This window comes from Aquarana catesbeiana, linkage group LG09, assembly GCF_042186555.1.
Source record: "Aquarana catesbeiana isolate 2022-GZ linkage group LG09, ASM4218655v1, whole genome shotgun sequence".
In the NCBI taxonomy this organism is placed as follows: Eukaryota; Metazoa; Chordata; class Amphibia; order Anura; family Ranidae; genus Aquarana; species Aquarana catesbeiana.
Window position 1 is genome coordinate 193,651,539 of NC_133332.1, and position 20,600 is coordinate 193,672,138.

General features: G+C 42.8%; 1 protein-coding gene across 3 annotated transcripts in view; it reads left to right on the top strand.

Annotated features, from left to right (window-relative positions):
- LOC141108162 (vascular endothelial growth factor receptor kdr-like) overlaps positions 1–20,600 on the top strand; it is a 308,462-nt gene that overhangs the window by 35,802 nt on the left and 252,060 nt on the right. Inside the window, exon 1 of one of the 3 annotated variants that reach the window (XM_073599474.1) lies at positions 17,407–17,591. The exons of the other annotated variants lie outside the window; for them this stretch is intronic. The gene's annotated coding sequence lies outside the window, so the exon portion shown is untranslated. Of the gene's footprint in view, positions 1–17,406; positions 17,592–20,600 lie in introns of those variants that run through there. 3 annotated transcript variants of the gene reach the window in all.

Sequence of the window (20,600 nt, forward strand, 5' to 3'; positions counted from 1 at the left end):
CTAAGCTCTGGAGCAACTGCACTTTGCAAAGTGCACTGTCTATTTGCCTTTATAAGCGTGATAAGCAAACAATTCATCCGCAGTGATCTATGCCCCGGGCTCTCTAAAAATAGCACACAATATTAGGGAGGAGTCCTTGTATGAGGCTGAGGAGTATCCAAGAATGAATGGCAGGGGAGCAAAGGTATGAAGAGGCTGGAGCTGGCGGCTGGCTCAGGAACACTGATTATAGGCCTGGAGGGGAACTTAAAGCCTTTGTTTATTTGTTGTAAACCGTTTATTGATTATGTGTTTTTCTGAAGCTGCATGTTGCTGTTTTTATAGTTAACTGCTGTTATTAATTAAAGCCTGCTATGTGGACGTTTGTCTCCACTAAAAACAACTTTAACATTTATTGCACTCCAACGCTGTGCTCCCTCATGACCTGTATAGACAATGAAAACGTAGATCAAGATTTCAATTATCGCATTACTAATTACCGCTATTGCTGATCATTTCATATGATGCTCCATTATGACTCCATAAGCAATTTTACACTTACACTCAAATTCTTTTTTTTTTCTTAACTAGGTATTTGTGTAGTTCTATTCCCTATGTTATCTGTTTGCTTTACCTTGCAATGATGGGTCCACAGGTTGCAGTTTGTAGTGTTATGGCTGATTGATTTCCACATGTCCCATAGTTGCCAACATTGCAAAAAAAATATGTGGGACACTTTTTTGGCTGTAGGTGGAGCCGTACAATAATTAGGGGGTAGGGCATTTGTTTGTAGGTGTAGGTGTCAAAAAATACAAGTGCGGCGCGTGAAGCGCGCCACTGCGAAAAATGGGCATGGTTTACGTGAAATGGTGGGCGTGGCTTAAAAGGGCGTGGCTCAAGAGGGTGTGGTTAGAGTCTGAGATGAACGAGGGATGGAGAGGGAAAAGGGGAGAGGGATTAATGACGGGACAGCAGCCCCAGATCCTACACAATAAAAATATGTGTATTCTAGAAAGTTTAACAATCAGCAGATAAAGATACTCCAAACACCTGGTGTTAACGCTTCAATCATCCCGGCACCATGGTTGTTATGGTGTCAGGATGATTGAAGCGCATTATTTCTATTATTACATTGTAATATAAAATTAAATCATTCAACTCACCATAATGCCAAATCAGTGGGATCCCTGAGCGTGTCACTAGCCACATCGCCTGCCACCAGCAGAGTCTGTCCTTGCATCAGGTGCTCCCAGCAGAGTCTGTCCTCACATCAGGTGCCCCCAGCAGAGTCAGTATAGACCCCCTCAGTGCAGACCCCCCTCCATCAGTGCAGACCCCCTCAGTGCAGACCCCCTCAGTGCAGACCCCCTCCATCAGACCCCCTCAGTGCAGACCCCCTCCATCAGTGCAGACCCCCTCCATCAGTGCAGACCCCCTCAGTGCAGACCCCCTCCATCAGTGCAGATCCCCCTCCATCAGTGCAGATCCCCCTCCATCAGTGCAGACCCCCTCTATTAGTGCAGACCCCCCTCTATTAGTGCAGACCCCCCTCAGTGCAGCCCCCCACTCTATTAGTGCAGACCCCCCCTCAGTGCAGACCCTCCCCTCGTCCAGGAGCGGCCGGTGTTCTGCCGGTGTTCGTACTGCGCAGGCGCAGCGCTTGCGCAGTACGAGCCGGCGGAAATAGCCGAGCTGGGGAACTTTTCGGCAAGACACGGTGGCGCTGTGTGTTCGGTGGAGAGGGGAGGGGCTGATCCGTGCAGCTAAAGAAGCCGATTCATTGGCTGCACGGATCGAGCCCCCTTTCTCTCTCCACTGAACACTAGGGAGAAGATTGAGCGGCGGCGCCATTTTGCTGGAGCCAGCTGCTCCAAAAATGAAAAAAAAACAACATTCCCGATTTTCTTGATGGAAATCCCGATTCCGGACAGCCTCCAATCGGGACGAGGGTCCCAAAATCGGGATTGTCCCGGGAAAATCAGGACTGTTGGCAACTATGCATGTCCACTGTTTGATACAGCTAGCCTGGCCCTATTCACCAAAGGGACACACAGGGGTTGATTTACTAAAGGCAAATAGGCTGTGCAATCTGCAAGTGCAGTTGCTCCAGAGCTTAGTAAATGAGGTAAAGCTTCACTTTGCAAAAAGTACCCAATCACGTGAAGGGAAAATAAAAAAAACTGCCTTTTTGCTTGCACATAATTGGATGATGGAAGTCAGCAGAGCATCTGCTCATTTACTAAGCTCTGGAGCAACTGCACTTTGCAAAGTGCACTGTCTATTTGCCTTTAGTAAATCAACCCCACAGCATCTAGTGCATGAGTTGCCATCCGCTCTGTGTCACATCACAAATGTGGGAGTGCTAATGTAATACAAATATATTCCCAGCTGCATGGTGAGCTTTCTGTGTGTCTGTGAATGCTCTGCCTGATTGTGTCTGTGTCAGAGCTAATTACTAAGTAGCTCTCACATGTATCAGGTCTAGACTGAAGACCAAGGAATCGTGGGATATGTAGTTTCTTCACAAGAAATGTCAGTTCTCAGACTACAGACAGAAGTCATGCATTAACCTGTGCAGTGCCATACCGCATGCCTCATGTTTGAGCACAAAAAGAAATGTCTGACACAGAGATGGGAAGATTTACGCTACTGTAAACTGTGCAGGGCAATAAATGACACCATGAAACTACATGATCAATGCACATCTTATGCAGTTGAAAAACACGAGGTGCAGATAGGAAGCTTAATAATGCCTTTAAACCTGTCGTGAGAGAATCACGGAGGGACCTCTTCATCTTCATGCCTTCCTGTCATGCTAGACCCCTAGGCTAAATAATTTTGATACATTGACCCCTAACTTCTGACTTTTCTCTGACTTTTCCTATCTTTATACTTGTTCTGTGTCAGGGACTAAGAAAGTATTAAAGTGGAACTGCAGTCTGCTCACATAATTTGCAATAAAAACATCTTTGCCATTCTTAAGCTTCCCTCCAACCACTTTGCATATTATTTTATATATATTGTGATTCTGTACTTGCCAAATATGCTGCAGAAATCTCCCTCCACTAAGTCTGGCTGCAGCCATTTTAACTGTGGGCAGCTGAAACTGCTGCCTCGATTTACACAGAGACACACAGAGGCACACCTCCAACTCTGCTGCCCTACAGCGTTTATTGGCCCTCTTATCACTCATCCCCCTCCCTTCCTGGCAAACTCTCATCAGAGTGAGGGAGAGAGCTATGCATGATGTTATAAGCCTAGACTAATGACCAGACAAGAAACAGGAAGTGGGCTGTAGAAGGTATTTACTGTCAGAAAAAAAATGTTTTACTATCGAAAGTTAAAACAACAAGGGCAGAAGATTTAATAGATGGAAAGTTGAAAAAATGACTGAAGGTCCGCTTCACGTAGCGTTGACATCTCTGCAATGCATTACTGCACTCATGTTATATTGCAAGTTAATGTGCATTGCACTAGGCTTAATGTACAAATAACGGTGCATGCACCAATTTTAGCAATACAGTGCACACAATACACAGCAGGTTGTTTCTATGGGGTTGATTTACTAAAGGCTTGATTGTGCACTTTGCAAAGTGCAGTTGCATTCTCCAAGTTCTGTTGTTCCAGAGCTTAGTAAATGAGGTAAAGCTTCACTTTGCAAAGAATACCCAATCCTGTACAAGGAAAATAAAAAAACTGAATTTTTTGCTTGTACATGATTGGATGATGGAAGTCAGCAGAGCTTCTGCTCATTTACTAAGCTCTGTAGCAACTGCTCTTGCAAAGTGCACAGTGTAGTTGACTTTAGTAAATCAACCCCTATGCATTGTGGTACACTGCAATTCAAGTGTATTGAGATGCACTTTGAATGACAATTGTGCTGTCATGCTACACTGTACCCAAACAAAATTTTTATAATTTTGTTCCCACAAATAGAGCTTTCTTTTGGTGGTATTTGATCACCACTGGGGTTTTTATTTTCTACTAAACAAATAAAAAAAAGACCAAAAATTTTGAAAAAATTTTTTTTTCGTTTCAGTTACAAAACTTTGTAAATATGTAAGTTTTTTCCTTCACTGATGGGGCTGCGCTGATGGGCACTGATAAGGCGGCACTGATGGGCACCAGTGAGGTGGCACTGATGAGGTAGCATGGATGGGCACTGATAGGCGGCATGGATGGGCATGGATGGGCACTGATAGGTGGAACCGATGTACTGTAGTGTATGGTACTGATGGATGCCAATCAGTGCCAAACAATAATGCCTGCCAATCAGTAATGCCCATTGTGGGCACTGATTGACATCCATTGTGGGCACTGATTGGCACCCATTGTGGGCACTGACTGGTATCCCTGGTGATCTAGGGTGGCATACCTGGTGGTGGGCATCCCTGGTGGTCTGGTGGCATCCCTGGTGGTCCAGTGTGGGCATCCTCAGGGGGGGCTGGGCTGTTAATCAGCACAGACCCCCCCCCCTGTCAGAGGAGCAGCCGATCGGCTCTATTCGCGTCTGACAGACACAAGTGAGGAAAAGCCGATCACCGACTCTTCCTGTTTACATCATGATCAGCCGTGATTGGACACGGCTGATCACGTGGTAAAGAGTCTCCGTCAGAGACTCTTTACCTAGATCGGAGTTGCGGTGTGTCAGACTGACACACCGCAACAACGATCACCGCGATGCGCGCCCCCGGGGGTTCTCAGCAGCTTAATATCCTGAAGACGTCATATGACGTCCGGTCAGGTTATTGAAACCACTTTGCCGCCGTCATTTTGCTATATGGTGGGCGGCAAGTGGTTAAAGTAGATGTAAACCCTAACTGAATAACATTAGTTTACTGAAGTGAGGGGTACCATAAACCATTGTCTAGTTTTTATTTTAATAAAATATTTTTTTACCTTTTTTCCTCCTTTGTTACATCTCCGAGCTGCTAATCTCCTGCAGCCTCTTTGCAGCCACATTCCATATAACACCATCCAGTGAGAGCTACATGGCATTTTCTCAGCAGTTTATCATGCCAGCACAATGTGTGTTAGTAGGGTTGCATTGGGAGAGCACCACTGCCCCTACCCAGAATGACCCTTGTGCCTAGTGTACAGAGGGGAAGCCACTCGCACAGGACCTCCTGACAGTTCACAGCTATCATTGTGTTAGTTCTTCTGACTACTACAGTGATTGTCAACTTCCACGGCAGCCCTTCAGGTATGAGATACGTATACTCAGATTGGTCCAAGCTGAACCAATGTAACTGTACAATGAAGTGTATGCCTTGAGTTCAGCTTTAAACTTTGGCTGTCATGACTCAGATCCTATAAACATGAGCCATTCACTTACAATAGAATCCCAATAATGGGTAATATTATAATTTAATCATCACATGACCCATAGTTCAGCCGGTCAGTACTTACTGGCTTAGTCAGTCTAAGTTAATGTAACTTAAAATGATTGCAGACTTTACTATATGCTTCATACTGGAGTTGTTTTTAAACGTGTGTGATAAAAAACAGCTGTTGTGTCCATGTGATTTACCTTCCATCCATATGTGTTCAATAAACTGCCTGCTCCTCCATGCCAAATGTATTTAACTTTTTCTTTTTCAGTGAGGATCTAACCTTTTAAATAAGGTAACTCAGTGTTTTTCATCTCTGGACCTCAAGTACCCCAAGCAGTGTTTTCTTCACTTCTATATTAAAGTATTAAAGCAGTGTTAACCCTTTCATGACTACGCCTATTTTTGACATTTTGTGTACAAGATAAAATCCATATTTTTTGCTAGAAAGTTACTTAGAACCCCCAAACATTATATATATATATATATATATTTTAGCAGAGAATCTAGAGAATAAAATGGCGATTGTTGCAATATTTTATGTCACACGGTATTTGTACAGCGGTGTTTTAAACGCAACTTTTTGGAAAAAGGGACACTTTCATGAATTTAAAAAAAAAACAAAGTAAAGTTAGCCCAATTTTTTTGTATAATGTGAAAGATGATGTTACGCCGAGTAAATAGATACCAAACATGTCACGCTTTATAATTGCACACACTCGTGGAATGGCGAAAAAACGACGGTACCTAAAAATCTCCATAGGCGACACTTCAAATTTTTTTTACGGTTACCAGGTTAGAGTTACAGAGGAGGTCTAGTGCTAGAATTATTGCTCTCGCTCTGACGATCGCAGCGATAACTCACATGTGTGATTTGAACACCGTTTACATATGCGGCCGCGACTTCCTTATGCATTTTCTTTGCTGCGCGAGCTTGCGGGGACGGCTGTGATTTAAAAAAAAATTTTATTTATTTTTATATTAATAAATTGTGTCTAAAAAATCACTTTTATTGCTGTCACAAGGAATGTAAACATCCCTTGTGATAGTAATAGGTGGCGACAGGTACTCTTTATGCACTTCAAAGTATTCAGATCGCCGTTTTCGGCGATTCTGAATACTGTATAATTTTTTAAAACCAGCGCCATTGGCAGCCGAGTAAACGGGAAGTGACGTCATGACGTCGCTTCCGTGTTTACAATTAGGAGTCTGGAACGAAGCCACTTACGGCTTCGTTCCAGTCTGTCCCTAGCCGTCGGGCCTCCCGGTGGAGCGGGAGGCCCGGTAAGAGCAGTGGGAGACGGTCCCCCGAGCAGCTTTTAGCCGCATCAGTTGTTATCCCTGGAAAGCCGATCTTCCGCTCTAAAAAAACAGTACCGGAACGATGCCTGCAGCTGCGGGCATCATCCGGGTTTAACCCCTGAAAGCCGAGTATGCACATCTGCGTACGCTCGGCGGGAAGGGGTTAAACCCAAAAGCAAACATTTATTATATTGCAGCTTACTATTTCTTGCATGTGATGGCTACATTCATTTTCTTTTTTTTTAGGCTTTCTTTCTTCTACTTTCATCTGGTGATCCAGCTAGTAAGTCTGTTTTTCAAAAGAAACAAACTCTCCAGCAGAATGTATCAGTTACGGAGATGAGGCAAACTGTTGACCACTGACAGTGGTGCTTTCAATGAACAACTTTTATTTTTTTATGTAAAACCTTTTATTCAAAAACGAAAAGAAAAACTGCCCTACCTGCGTATAAGACCCCTTCACACTGAGGCAGTTTCCAGGCGTTTTAGAGCTAGAAATAGCCTCTAAAAAGTGCCTGAAAACTGCCTCCCATTCTTTGCAGTGAGTGCTTTCACACTGGGGCGGTGCGTTTGCGGGACGTTATAAAAAGTCCTGCAAGCAGCATCTTTGGAGCAGGTTGGGAGTGCTGTAAATAGCGCTCCCAAAGCACCCCTGCCCATTGCAATGAATGGGCAGCACTTCCAAAGAGCCTTAAATGTGCTTTGAAAGCACCACAAAACTGGACTTTGTACCTTTTTTTTTTTAAAGGTAAAATTTGCACCGCTGGTGGCTGAAAAGCGCCACTAGACTGCTGCTAAAGTGCGGCAAAAATGAGCAGCGCTTTAGCGGCGCTGTAGTGTGAAAGGGGTTTAAAGTATTAGATAGAGTTCAGCTTCAATTTGTTAGTGCATTTAAATCTACTAGTACATCTAACACTCCCCTCCCCCCAGACTGACAATTCTGCTGTCCAAAAGTGCCCCTGTGCTCTTTCATCCAGAGTGGGGGCATTATAATTCAGGAGGTGTGTTTCTTGCCCGATCACCAGGTAAAAACAGAGAGAAAAAAGCCTAAGAAATGTGATGCAGCCACCACATCAAATGATTGGTAAGCTGCGATATATATTGTATTTTTGGTTTTGGGTTTAACACTGCTTTAGTAATTATAGAAGATTTGATTAACATATTTTAAACACCTATATGATTCCAGAAGTAACAAAGGGGGAGATTTACCAACACTGGTGCACACAGAATCTGGTACAGCTATGTATACTAACCTACTTTTAGCCTAGGTTCACACTGAGGGCGGGTTTGAAATTTCAAATTGGCATTTCAGTCCGACTTCGGGGGCGATTTGGCAGACATCTGTGCGGGTTCATGCATGGATGATTGTCTATTGAAATCGCCCCCGAAGTCACCAAAAGTAGTGCAGAAACTACTTTTAGGAATCGGTGCGGCGGTGGCATGGCACCAATTCAGACAGTGCTATTGCCGGCAATAGGCTCCAGTTTGGCATGCGATTTGACATGTCTCCTACAATTCAGTAGGGGGCCTGCTCACAGCTCTCCTGCTAAACTGAATGGAGTGCACCCATATGAAAGGACCCCAAATCTAACTGTACATTTCACAATCTGATTGTACAATCTCCTTTAGATTTGCCATGTAGTACAATGTAACAAACTATATGTATTCTGTGAATTTAAACTTTATGAAATGTATTGGTTTTGAAAGGTGATGGGAATGGTTTAAACCCTATTCCAGTTTTCTTTAGAGTTTGTATCCCATTGAGGAGGTTTCCCTTCACAAGCTGTCCCAGACACAGAACAGGAAGTGAGCTCCAGTTCCAGTTGTCACTGAAACAAGTTATCCTATTGGACGATTTTCCCTAATAGCAGAGGTTCTAATCCTTCCACAGGTTATTCAAAATGAAAATAAGTGGATTTAGCAAGACACTGCCTTAGGTCTCATGCACATGGAGGTTTGCAGGAATAAAACATGCCTGATGTAAAATTCCTGGTATTTTCTGTGCCCAAGGTGCCACAGGTGGAGTGTCCAGCCAGCCATAGAAGAGAATAGCTGTACGCTCCAGTACTCATTTTGCTTTTGGGAAATACTGTACATCATACGCACATGTGCGTGTAAATGGCGATACGTGGAAGCATCAGCATTTTACACCCCTTCACTTTTATTGCTGAACCTATGCCCCACCTGTGGCAGCTTGGACGTGAGAAAATACTGAGAATTAGAAGCCAGACATATATTTTTATGCCTGCAAATGTCCATGTGTATGAGGCCTTGTGTGTGAAAGTGTCTGAATGAAGATTTGTCTTTCTGGTCGATGAGAACCAATCATGTTCTTACATTTTGCTGTTACAGTACAGGTGAAGAGAAGGTAAACTTCGCTATAAACAAAGCAGAACGGTCCTTCCAATACATTGTATTATACATTCTCAGTAGGGTCGGTTCACATTGCTGCGATGCGGGAACTCTGCGATCCACTGCGGGTTCCCACATCTCATCTTTCCTGGCGGCAGTTCTCACTGCCCTATGCGAACTGCTGGGAGTGTCAGGTAAAAGTTAATGACACCCCCAAATCGGTTTGCAGATCGCAATGCGATCTGCAAACTCGGACAAGAAGCGGATCGCATGGGTGTGAACACCCATGCGATCCGATTCTGTTGCAGACAAAAAAAAGGGTCCTGTGCGAGTTTGATGCAAATTCAGCCATACGATCTTTATGGCTGAAATCGCATCGCACAGAGATTGCATGTGATTTTCACTGCAGTGCGGTGCGAATCACATCTGATCTCTGACATCGCACCAGCGTAAACCGGCCCTAACTCATTTCTTTGTATAATTATATTTTTTTAATTATTTATTTTTTAAGTTGAAACATAGTGACTTGAACGCTAATTTTATCATGGGCCTAATGAATTCCAGCAGTCCCTGTAGGGTGAGAGGCAGGGTTATCATGTATTTTTTTGCATATGGATATATGAGGCAATCAGCTGGTTCCACACTGCTGTGGCATAAAGTACAATGCTGGGAAAAATAGGCCTGCTTCTGGAATGAAAGGCCACATCTGGTAAGGAACCTCTGGCAAGCCATGGCTGTCAATCATTGTTATGGTTCTGAAAACTACACAACATACGTAATTTAGCGTGAGGATGACTGATGGCTGTACTTCCCAAGAGGTTCTGTAGCAAGCATTTACTTTACTACACCCTTCTCAATTAATGACCAGTGACCCTGTATTATGTCACAGATAATTAAAATCTGTAAATTAATTAAACAAATGACGCCATCCCGGTCAGGGAATTTTTCACTTGACTTTTTAACTTATTGCGGCAAATTGTTTATCTCATGTTTATGTCATAGGCAGTGTGCAAGTGGCCTCTTAGAGGTAAATCGCAAGAGAAGGGGAAGTTGCAACATGTCAACCAGTAGCTAATATGTGATAACAAGCTCAGAGGAAGGGTGCTATCTGTCTGCAAATACGTGCACATTGTGTCCATTTTAGTACATACCTTAGATTCCTTCATGGTCCTCCATCAATATGCAGTAGGAAATTAGACTGTGGTCAATTCCATCAATAATCCATCAAACCATAGTCAAACTTGTCATATGTCAGAATTAGCCCCCACAGTCCCGTATAAAAGTATGTGATCATTGCTCCATCACCACTATTTCTTGGAAAAAACACCACCTTGATGATACAGATGTAAGCTTACCAACAACAGAGGGCCCTCTAACTAAAGAAAAGTCAATAATGGCTCATATATTAATCATTATCCAGACCATATCACTTCCACTGGCGGTATTCAGTAGCTTCCACGGTGGATAACCCATATGTCCTCTTCACCTCACCTCTCAACTAGCTCTCAGAGGGAAATGAGAAAGGTATACTATATAGCATAAAACCCTTTTAAAACCATTTATTAATGCTTAAAATCGCACTCACAAAAAATAAAAGCAATTGCTCAATAAGAAAAACCTCCCAACAAGCATGTACTGCGATTTTACTGCCAGCAGAAGTGATGTAGTCTGCATGATGACTATTATATGAGCCATTATTGACCTCACTTTAGTTAGAGGGTCCTCTGTTGTTGGTAAGCTTACCTCTGTACCTTCAAGGTAGTGGTTTTTCCAAGACGTGGTAGTGGCAGAGCATTGATCACTTACAAGTGGACTGTTTAACATATGGACATATTGGGGTTGATGTACTAAAACTAGAGAGTGCAAAATTTGGTACAGCTGTGCATGGTAGCCAATCAGTTTCTAACTTTAGCTTCCAGGTTTTTTTGTCAAAGCTTAATTGAACAAGCTGAATTTAGACGCTGATTGGCTACCATGCACAGCTGCACCAGATTTTGAACTCTCCAGTTTTAGTAAATCAACCCCATTGCGTTATTTTTTTATCTTCATACATGAATTTGCTATAGTTCTTTGTTTATTTAAAGCAAGATATACTGTAAATTTGTTTAGAACAGCACTTTATTTATGTACATGTTCTAATACTATGACAAACATCTTGCAGCTTTCTTTTTTATTTTCACTTTTTGTTTTGTTCTGTTCTTTTTTTCTTGGTACACGAGCGCAGTTTGCTTCCCCTATTTCTCTCACAGTCGAATGTCAGAGTCAGGAGTCAGAAGTCAGATGTTAGAGTCTGAGTCAGGAGACAAAGTCAGGAGTCAAATTTTAAAATGCTTCATCACATTTAATAGAAATTTTTTAAATTTTTCAATACTGATGACCGTATTATAAGGTTTATCAGCTATACCACAATTTTATGCAATATATCCCCAAATGTACAAGCTCTGTTCTGTATGTTTCCAAAGATCATTGTTTAGTATCCTTATGATGCAATTACAGGCACCACTCAATGTTAGCACCTCCCACCCTTATGGAGTGACACCCATAACTGTGTGGCATGAATTACGGGGCCCAATCGTCAGGCTTCTGATATTGCAATACCCCGCTCATCAGCTGCTGATATGCCAAACTGAACTAATGTGAGGTCTACAGCCTCCCATAGACATAAAATTACAGTGACCTGATATGGCTGGTTTTTTGTATAGATTAGGCAATGATATCATTCCCATGGCTGCCTATAGGCACAGCAAACGGTTATCTTAAATAATGATGGAACAGGTTAGAAAATTTTATTATATGGTTGTGTATCTGAAATCAGAAATGTATGTGTGCCACTCCCTTCTTCATAAGCAAAACCACTGGCAAACTTCAGGCTTCTGCCATTCCCTTGCACTTGACTATGTATGTCACCACCCTTTAAAGCTAAACAGGGAGAGGGAGGGCAGGACTGGGATCCAATCAGTTGTTCTTCACAGTAGTCAATCAGGCATGCTGTCTGCACTGACAAGGCTGCCATGCTGTTAGTAGGATAGAGCAGAGTGAGCAGAGGGAAGACATCATCATTCTACTGCTCTTTCACTGTCCAGTCAGCAGACTGAGGGTAGACAGAGGACTATGCTGTATTCCTTCTAAAGTCTGTAACTATCCCAAACAAAATGGTCTAATGATTGTGCTGTGTGGCAGGGCTCTGTACATCTCAGGACTGGATGGACAGAAATTCAAATTCTTTGTCAGATAAAACAACTTTCATATACAGTTTGTATTTTACCTCTGAGTTTAGTGGTTTGCCTGGAGTTCAGTTTTAAGGTCTATGGCCATCCAAAAGAATGTGTGCTGATGTATGTAAAGAAAAAGAGAACATAAGCTTGCTGTTTTGCTGCCATTAAACTTTCAGATGACTTTATTAACTGGATCTATTATTACTGGTATTATGTATGATATTTATCAGCAGAGTTTTGTGACATTCATCATTTTATTTTGCTGAAACCTGGAAGGTTACCTTTTGCATTTCTAGCATTAAAAATACTGTAGGACTTTATCAGGATAACATTATTTGCTATTAATCAAAATAGTTGTATGGAAGGAAGAGTTTGCAAGGAGTCTTATCTTTGCACAGATTTAAGTATTATGAGTCTCACCTAATATCGCTCAGAGCTTGTTCCTATATCGCGTTGTCATACTTTCATAGTTACTTTTTTCCACTCATTGCACTGAAGTTTATTGGAGAAAAGTTCTAAATGCTGCATTTTGGGTGCATTGATTAGAAGTGAGCTATTCATGAAAATGCAATGTATAGCAATTTATGTCAACGTAATGAATGTTAACACATGCATTCAGGTGGAAATAACCATTCAGAAATTGTTCATGTTTAACAAGACCAGCAAAATTAGTAGTTGTATTCCTGCTGAATGGATGAGGGATTTGACAATGTGCCTACATGCTCCAGTTATTTCAAAAAGTGACTTTCTTTTATACCAGCAAAATGAAGATTCTGTAAGGTACTCAGATTGAAAGTGTATCTAAACACAAAATAAAAATGTAAAACTACAAAAACAAAGAAGGGAAGGCACAAACCCCTGGTATATTACCCCAGTAAAAAGATATTTATTAAAATAGAAGGAAGCCCCCAGCAGCGTCCAGCTTGCAAGTCATATGTTTTTACTTGGGTAATGCACCATGGGTTTAAGCCTTCCCTTCTTTGTTTTTGTAGTTCCACACTGGATACCCCATCCGAGGAGGGCTGCATCCACCGGGCATAGGACCAAGTATACACTGGTTGGGCCTTCCCCCCATTGAGGACCACTGAGCTCTGGAAGTGTTTTGGCTGTTTTTTCTTACAGAATACAAATTTTAAACATTGCAGCTTACCAGTCCATAAATGTTGCAGTTGCCTTAGTTTTCTTTTATCAGGCTCTTTTTTTCTTTATTATCACCTGGTGATTCTATCACTCTATCCTAGTATGACAACGCTCACTATACCATATCAGGACAACATAAACGGGACAGGACAGGACCACTGGGAACTTCCTCTTGTCCTTAAATTTAGGTACAGTGTATAAGGGCGCTCTGAGCATAAGGACCAAGCAGACAGTATCTGTAAAAAACAGGGGTCCGATGGTGTATCTCCCACACAAAGACAAGCAATCTCTAAAAGGAAACAAAGCAGAAAAGAGAGGCGCCTCTAAGTGCAGAATTAAAAGCTATTTAATATCCCCAAGAGGATTAAATACACTTACAAGATATGACGAATTAGAAGGCATGTAATCATTATTGGTGCAGGTGGTCCGGCAAACAGGGAGGTCCATGGTGTGTGAGGGTTCTCAGGGCTGTTTCATATGCTGCGGCAGAGGATCCAGAGCCATGGGACTGCTAGTAAGCCGATGAGTAGTCACACTGACCGAGTCTGCGATGGACGGAGATCCCGGAAGTGACATCAGCGGTGAGGAAGATGGGAACCAACGTGGACCGCAATTGGTTCCTAATTGGTTCCATTTTCAACCTTAAAAAGGAACCAATTAGATGTTCCGTCCCTTACTGATGACTACATCCGCCTTGCGGTCCACGTTGGATCCCATCTCTCTCACCGATGAGGTCACTTCCGCGATCTCCGTCCATTGCAGACTCGGTCAGTGTGACTACTCATCGGCTTACCGGCAGTCCCATGGCTCTGGATCCTCTGCCGCAGCATATGAAACAGCCCTGAGAACCCTCAGATGCCGGGGACCTACCTGTATGCTGGACCACCTGCACCAATAATGATTACATGCCTTCTAATTTGTCATATCTTGTAAGTGTTTTTAATCCTTTTGGGGATATTAAATAGCTTTTAATTCTGCACTTAGAGGCACCTCTCTTTTCTGTTTTTGTCCTTAAAGTTATACTACAGGAAAAATAAAGAAATGACATATATGATGCAGTCTGTCACTAGCATTAACACGGCAATCTTTGTTTTTACAGTCTCCCTTGTAACCTTTTTCTTTTTAGCTGTTGATTCTTCTATTATTTTTCAACTTTCTTTCACAGGCCAAGTTGTCCAGCAAAAGTGGAAGTTAGAGAGTTGAGACAAACCATATAACACTGACAGGGGTGCTTACAATGGTCAGCTTTTCTTTTTTAGTTAAAACGTTTATCCCAAAAGGAAAAAAAAACTGTTTCTGTAACTGCTTAAAAAGTGTTAACTGTAGTTTGGCTCTAATATCTTAAGCTGGCCATACATTATACGTTATACAATTATATATGCTAAACCATATAATATGAGGTCAAACCAAAACACTTTAAATTTGTATGCACTCAGACATGCCTTTTCACTATATAGTTGAAGGTAAACCTAAAGGAAACTGAACAAGAAAATTGTATAATGCATGGCCTGCTTTAATCATTTATGTACAACCTATGTAAATCTACTAGTCCATGTAACGCCACCCTCTCCAGACAATGCTGCTGTCCAACAGTGGCTCCATTACACCTCCACAGATAGAGGAACCATTCTAAGATAGAAATGGTGTTACTGGCCAGATAACCAGGTGAAAATAAAGGAGAAAAAACTAAAATAGGAAATCTATTGCAGTTATCACATCTAAGGACTGGTAAGTTGTAATATATTACATTTAGGTTTAAGGATTTAATATCGCTTTAACATAGGTGGGCAGGGTTCTGTAGTCCTTAGAATGATATAGCTGATAACAGTGTACAACAGGTAGAAGACACAGAAAGTTATGTGCTCACAGGATTTCTGGCTGGATCAATGGGTATTTCTTGCTAACAGATATGGTAAAATACTTTTAATATGATATGTGATGAAGCAAAAAGGAGCAAATAAGGGAAGTGTATTGTTAAGGTGTAATTCAGGGGCGGCCCATCCATTAGGGGTGCACGGGTGGTGCTGCCCCCTCTCTCCAGGGACCCCCTCTATGACTAATGCATAGATTCATGCATAGCATGAATCTATCCATGGCCACCGCTGCCACCCCCTATTCAGGCGTCCGGCCACTTTTCAGACATCAGACGCCTGAATTCCAGCAGCAGGAGTGTTTTTGTGAAGCACCTGATTAGAGCCATAGGCTCTAATAGGCTTCAAAAAAGGTGGACTTGGAGCACAAAGCATTTCGCTCGCAGTCCATCCAGATGTGTTAGGAAAGCAAATGAATCGCGGGTCTAATACCCGTTACCTGATTGGCTGAAGGCAGAGGCGCTCCGATTGGACGCCTAGCAAAATGGAACAACAGAGGAGGGAGAAGCATGGAGGACACAGGAGCCGTTCCACAGCTGGCTGCCATCACCCGCTGCCTGACCCGCCACTAAGATGGGGTAAGTGCTGGGCAGACGGCGGGGGAGAGTCACACTGGTGGCATTTGATGGGCACAACTGGCGGCATTCGATGGGACACAAGTGGCTGCATATGATGGGCACAAGTGGTGGCATTTCAAGGGGCAAGAGTGGCTGCATATGATGGGCGCAAGTGGTTGCAGTTGATGGGCACAATGGTTGCATTTGATGGGCACAGTGAGGCTGCAATTGATGGTTTTTTTTTCAGTATTTTTCAGTTTGTTTGTGTCCCCCCTCAAAAATGTTGAGCACCAGCTGCCACTGGTGTAATTACTATAACATATTGGGTGAAAGAGAATTTATATTGACTAATTTAAAATTGTGCCAATCGTGAACTAAAGTAAAACTAAAAAGGGAAAAAATAATGGTTCAAATTTAGTAAAATTTTGTGTCACCTATTGTTTATCAAAGGCCTCACAAACACTAGGCGTTTAGCCTGGGTACATGAGGCTCTAGCATTTAGCGGTGGCTGGAGGGCATGGTCGCACCATCCAGCCTCCCAAACTCTATGAGAGTCTGACAGCTACTGCGTCTGGACAGAGCTGGGCAGTGCACCCAGTGGCACATCCATTCAGGGCAGTATGAGCCCAGAGACAAATGCCCGACATGCAGATTGCTTCATCTCTTGGTGCTTACGGCCCCAAACCTACATATAACCCAGCCCCATCCAGTCACAGAAGCTATCAGACCCTCATAGAATTTGACAGGCTGACGACAGGTGTGCCTTCTAGCTGCAGTTGAATGCACTGGGGCTAAATGCCGAGTGTGCATGAGGCCTTATTGTAAAAGTCGAGAACATCTGTAGCTGATGAAACTAGTGCTTTGGCTGTGTAGTGTATATAATAGGAAGCACAGCATTTACAGATGTTATAATGCTGCTTGCAGAAAGCTATACAGCTTACATTTGCAGAGCAGTTGGAATGTTTGCCAGACCTTGACAGATATATCTTTTTCCAAAACATAGTAGGAAGTAGTTATTTCGTTTTTTTTAAACACGTAGGGTGGTTGGATTAAAGTGTCTGCATGCCCCTATATTACACACAAATAAAATACAAAATGATATATCATATAACATATTCTGGATGGAGCAGCATAGCTGAGTCATGTTTTTTTTCTTTGTAATAGAAGCAGAAGTTTAGTTAAAAATAAAAAATCCGTATTCTGCCAGGCCAGGTCTGGAAGTACATTTTGTTACATTCTTCATGACACTATATTACTGTGATGGAAAGATTCTGACTGCTCAAAGCTTTTTTGTTTCCTAGTAACTAAATTACATCCTATCGTGGCTTTGACAGGTTTTCTATGCAGAGAGGAGATTCTAAATGAATATTTCTGCTGTGCTGTGCTGGTTTGTCCAGGGGGGTCTGTACTGATGGCGGAGAGTCTATACTGATGGAGGGGGTCTATACTGATGGAGGAGGGTCTGTAATGAGAGAGGACTATGGGGGAGGAGGGTAACTCCATGTTTTTCCGCACCGGGTGACACCAACCCTAGTGACGCCACTGGTAACTGGGGACAGCTTATTTAAGGAGGGACTCTACTGGGGGCACCTGATGTAAGGAGGGACTCTACTGGGGGCACCTGATGTAAGGAGGGACTCTACTGGGGGCACCTGATGTAAGGAGGGACTCTACTGGGGGCACCTGATGTAAGGAGGGACTCTACTGGGAATGCCTGATGTAAGGAGGGACTCTACTGGGAATGCCTGATATAAGGATGGACTCTGCTGGGGACGCCTGTTGGCATCTGGTGGCAGGCGACGTGGCAAGTGACACAGTCGGGGCTTTCACTGATTCTGCATTATGGTGAGTTGAACTATTTCATTTTATATTATAATGTAATGTTCTTTCTTTCTTTCTTTCTTTCTTTCTTTCTTTCTTTCTTTCTTTCTTTCTTTCTTTCTTTCTTTCTTTCTTTCTTTCTTCCTTCCCTCATTCATCTCAGACTCGAACCACACCCCCTTTGAGCCACGCTCTTTAAGCCACACCCACTATTTAATTTAAGCCCCAACGGTTTTTTGGGGGGGCTGTTTGCAGCGACAATGTCCCAGCGCGATGTGATGTGTAACATATAATATAACATGTGGCATATGTTACCCAGGAGGGAGGGGGGGCAGGGAAAAAAGTGAAACCAGAGCAACTATAACTGATAGATACAGATGAAAAGCAAAACCAAAAGTAGTCCAGCGCTCTGGATATCACAAAGTCAAACTGCCATGGCCAGAAGTAAAAACTGAATAATTTAATGGAGGCAGTTTGTTGTTTTTATGAACTGCCTCCATTAAATTATTCAGTTTTTTACTTCTGGCCGTTGCAGTTTGACTTTGTGATATCCAGAGGGTTCAGTATTGAGTTGGCCCACCCTTTACAGCTATAACAGCTTCAACTCTTCTGGGAAGGCTGTCCACAAGGTGTCTAATTCATCCCAAAGTTGTTCTATCGAGTTGAGGTCGGGACCCTCTGCAGGCCAGTCAAGTTCCTCCACCCCAAACTCACTCATCCATGTCTTTATGGACCTTGCTTTGTGCACTGGTGTGCAGTCATGTTGGAACAGGAAGAGGCCATCTCCAAACTGTTCCCACTAAGTTAGGAGCATGAAAATGTCCAACATGTCTTGGTATGCTGACGCCTTAAGAGTTCCCTTCACTGGAACTAAGGGGCCAAGCCCAACACCTGAAAAACAACCCCCACACCATAATCCCCCCTCCACCATATGATTTGGACCAGTTAACAAAGCAAGGTCCATAAAGACATGGATGAGTGAGTTTGGGGTGGAGGAACTTGACTGGCCTGCACAGAGTCCTGACCTCCACCTGAAAGAACACCTTTGGGATAAATTAGAGTGGAGACTGCGAGCCAGGCCTTCTCGACCAACATCAGTGTCTGACCTCACAAATGCACTTCTAGAAGAATAGTCAAATGTTCCCATAGACACACTCATAAACCTTGTGGAAATCCTTCCCAGAAGAGTTGAAGCTGTTATAGCTGCAAAGGATGGGCCAACTTGATATTGAACCCAACGGACTAAGACTGGGATGCAATTAAAGTGTGCGTGTAAAAGCAGGCGTCCCAATACTTATGGTAATATAGAGTATGTATTCAACCTGGCTGTCAGGGCATTGTTTAGTAATGTGTTTATCTACAACAATATGCCTACTCTCACTATAAGCCTAAGTTCACACTGAGCTGCGGGAATGAAGCTGTGCGAGTTCAGCTGAACTCCCACCATTTCAATCCTGCATATCAGTCTGGATTTCTGCAGTGATTTCAGAGACATCTGTGTGGGTTTCTGCACAGATGTCAATGGAAATCGCATCCAGAAAAAGCAAAAAGTAGTATAGAAACGACTTTTTGAAATTGGTGTGGAGCCGCAAATGCCGCGTCGCACCGATTAGGACGGTGCCATTGCCGACAATTGCTGCCGTTTTGACATGCGATTTGACATGTCAAATCACATCAATGTGAACCAGGGCTAAGTTCAATAACATTCCTTCCTTGTTAGCTGAAAGGTAAAGTGGTTTTAACCACTTCAGCCCCGGCAGAATTTACCCCCTTCCTGACCAGTGCATTTTTTGCGATTCGGCACTGCGTCGATTTAACTGACAATTGCACAGTTGTGCGACGTGGCTCCCAAACGAAATTGACGTCCTTTTTTTCCCACAAATAGAGCTTTCTTTTGGTGGTATTTGATCACCTCTGTAGTTTTTATTTTTTGCCGCTATAAACAAAAAAATAGCCACAATTTTGAAAAAACGCATTATTTTTTACTTTTTGCTATAATAAATATCCCCAAAAAATATAAAAAAAACCCATTTTTTTTCCTCAGTTTAGGCCGATACGTATTCTTCTACATATTTTTGGTAAAAAAAAATCCCAATAAGCATTTATTGATTGGTTTGCGCAAAAGTTATAGCGTTTACAAAATAGGGGATAGTTTTATGGCATTTTTATTATTAATTTTTTTTTACTAGTAATGGCGGCGATCAGCGATTTTTATAGTGACTGCTGGCGGTGCGCACGCAATGACATGGCGGCAAATTCAAAGGGACGTACGGGTACGCCCATTTGCCCAGCCGTGCCATTCTGCCGAGTACATCGGCGTGCGCCGCCCAGGAACCAGTTAAAGCCTGGTCATTGTTTACCCTATTGCATTCCCTGCATAAAGGTAAAAAATGGCCCAATGTTTGTATCTCCCCCTCTCGATCTCGATCCAACACTCTGCCCATCTGCAGCTGCTGTCTAGTCTCTCAAGACCACATGTGTGGCCCAATAGCAAGGAACCAAGAGTTCCAGCAGCAGGCCCCAGAAGAGGAGGTTCAGGGCCGCTGTGTGCAAAATGTTTGCAAGTATAGCACGTTTGTTATTTTAATTAAAGCGTTACTAAACCCACAACAGTAAAATCAGTCTGTATATGCAGTAAAGCATGCTTGTTATACTCACTGTGGAAAAAAGAGAAAGGGTTTGGGACTTTATATGAGGCTCAGGACATAGAAAGTCAAGTGCCTCCATCCCTATTTGCTGATAGCATAAGGAGAGGGTTTGGGACTTTGTATGAAGCAAGCGATTTCTTTATTTATTTTATTTTTGGTACAGTCCACCAATAAGCATTAGTACAGTTAATATTATTTATCTTGTAGTTTTTTTCCGTACTTGGGCTATCACATAAGACAGGTCTAGAGGAGTGGCTCAACCTTGACACCACATGCCTGGTATTCTGGTTACCTTCCATTCAGTCAGGATCCTGTGGGTTTGTTTGTGGGTGGTTTGGGCTGGTTGGTTTGGCTGGGGATCTCAGTCCAGGGAGCTACGATGCAC